We start from the raw sequence: 2,788 nt of genomic DNA on the forward strand, positions 1-2,788 counted from the left end.
CTCGCAGGCGGCCGCCCAGGGAGACTGCAGCGTCGCTCGGTTAAACGTCTCGTCAAGCTGGGCCGGCCCCGGCCTCTTGGAAGGGGCCGAAGCCTGGGCCGGGGGGCGGCGGYGGTCGGGCCGTGGAGGAGGAAGGAGGGATGCGGCCGAAGGGCTCTTGTGGCGCCCCTTTCCTCAGCCTCCCGCCGGGCCTGCCGCGGTTCGCTTTGCCGTAATGAAAGCCAGAAAAAAAAAAAAATCAGTTTGAAGAATCCAGGGGGAGCAGGGAAGAATTTAGTATAAACCCCGCCAAAAGAACAGCAACGGCACATAAAAAAAATTAACGTCCCCAGCACAGCTGTAGTGAAGGCCGTGAGCGACGGTGCTTACGGAGGGAGCGGCCTTCCTGAGCGCTCCTGGCGCTGGCAACGCGTCGTGCTAACCGGGTGCCAGGACACAGACGTGTTCGAGTACCATTTCAAGAACTTCGTCGTGTTCATGCAAATCGCACTGTCGTTTTAAACCGGCTACAAACACAGCCTGGATTCATAATACACGAGTCTTCTCTGACCCTGTCAGAGCGCCAGCTTTTACCCCGTTCCCTTCCATTTTAAGCAGGGCTGCAAAGAATGGCTTTGTATTGCATTCTACATACACAGTTTGTCTTTACTTTTAACACTCTTCATGGCRTACCCTAGTCCTAGCCTCTTTGCCAGGCTCTTAATACCTCTCTTCAGTTTCTCACCCTTCGCATTCTCTAGTCATTATATTTTATTCATCACACTTGCATGTGATGTGATTTACAACTGCTGCATATATAGGGTTTTTTTTCCCCCATCCTTTGTGCTCATTTTCTTATTTTACTCCAAGAGGAGAGGCAGCACAATGGAGTGCTTTGGTGCAGATTTTGAAAATCATGTGTACGTGCATTGCTCTGTGGCACACATAAAAAACACACTTCGAAAAAAAGCAATGATCTGTGGTTATCCTTAGTTCTTAAGGGAGATAGATCCACAGCTTTACCTTTTCTTGGTGAGTTCATTTTTACTATAGGATCAAAACTGTGCCTTTATTATGCAGCTTTACTCCCTGACTACCTTTCAAMTTGGAATTTAAATAATCTACTAAAAAACAGTAAAGATGTCAAGGAATAGGCTGCATGTGCTCCTGGAAGCATGTGGTCCTGAGGACAGGTCAACAAGACACGGCCTTTTAGCTATCCAGACAAGGYTGAATACGGTACTTCTGGAGACTGTGTAGCATCGCTGAGGAATGCAGAGCTAGGACTACTATTGTCCAGTTACTAGGCTGTCTTGGCAGTAGGGGAAATGTGAAAAAAACTATGTATGATGCAAATTTTGCTGTCATTGGACCAGTAACTGTAGATGCAGATGTTGAAAGGTAGTCCCTTCTCTATCAGGCAAAGACACCATATTATCTGGTTGAAAATGAGGAATCCTTCTGCAAGAGTCTTACAGTGCATCATTCCAACTTTTTTTCTTGTTTAGCTTCTTGCTTCTTTCCTCTTGTACGGGAGAAGTTCCCTAAAAACAAAACTTACTTTTACTCCTCCAAATTCCTACATTAAGTACCTCTCTATCTACAAAATCTTTGTCAGTAATTAAATAGTTTCTATGCTGTAACCTGCTCGTGGTATGAAAATTGCCCTACTGTTACTTATCCCTGTTGACTATGTTCATCTACCATTCATTACCATTAACTTGGATTGCGTAGAATTTAGAGTGCTATGAAGTGCCTCATACAGTGAAGAAACAACATTTTGAAGGACCTGCAGGTGCTACCACAAGGTAAATAGCTAATAGTGTCATTACTATGCGTATCTCAAGTTTTCCAATTTATCCAGCAAAGCTCATTGCTCCTTTCTAAATACTAATGAGTAATCTCCAACATACTAAAAGAATTATTTACCTGTGTTTGAGAGTCTATGGACAAAAGCCTTGAGGCTGGCCTTCCTACAGTTCAGGGGCAGAAAGGAGAGACTCTCTAGCTCTGCTTCTAAAATAAACTGAGGAACCATGCTGGGAATTAGAGACCATCAGAATTTAAAAATGGTAAAATTGGTAGCATAYTCTGCTATGATCTATCCCAAGCGTGGTTTCTAAGCGCAGGCTGGCAAAGGGCTGGCAAAATCATCATCACTTTATTTTTACACTAGTCAATTGCCTCTTTTACATACAAAAGTATAATAGAAAGTAATGATATAGCTGCAGTTTCAGCTTAATTTGTCCTCTAGRTTTAACAATTAGAAATATTCTATTACAAATGGTCTAATATACCAGGCAGGTGGTACAATTACATTAATTTTTAAATCTTAATTACAATGTGAATATTAGTATATTCCCATAGAAACTTCATTTAATCCAACCTAAAGGAAGTTTGCTTTGTTGAAAAAAATTATGATCAGCCATACATACAGCCTGTAGTAAGTWCAAGTTTAGAATGCCTTCCTGTACTCATGCTTCCCAGGAAGGGAAATCACAATAGCACATATGGACAGGTGGGAGCATGAATCTGCCTAGGAAGAGAACACAAATAAGAAGCTTTCTCTGAGGATGCTCCTCTAAAGCCCAAAGGCACAAAGTTGAGCCATCCCCACTCAGGGAGAAAAAATACTATTGAAAAAGAGCAGCAGTAACAGCACACACTCTTCTTCAGTTTTAAGCCTCCCAGGGGCACAATCATACTGGTAAGCTGTAGTTTCACACCTCCTTGCATCAGCTATACTTAACTGTTTGATTTTTACCTATGCCACTAACAGCACCACGGAGAACTGAACAAAAAGACTATT

This window comes from Rhea americana, unplaced genomic scaffold, assembly GCF_003343005.1.
Source record: "Rhea americana isolate MKP2758 unplaced genomic scaffold, rheAme1 scaffold_1, whole genome shotgun sequence".
In the NCBI taxonomy this organism is placed as follows: Eukaryota; Metazoa; Chordata; class Aves; order Rheiformes; family Rheidae; genus Rhea; species Rhea americana.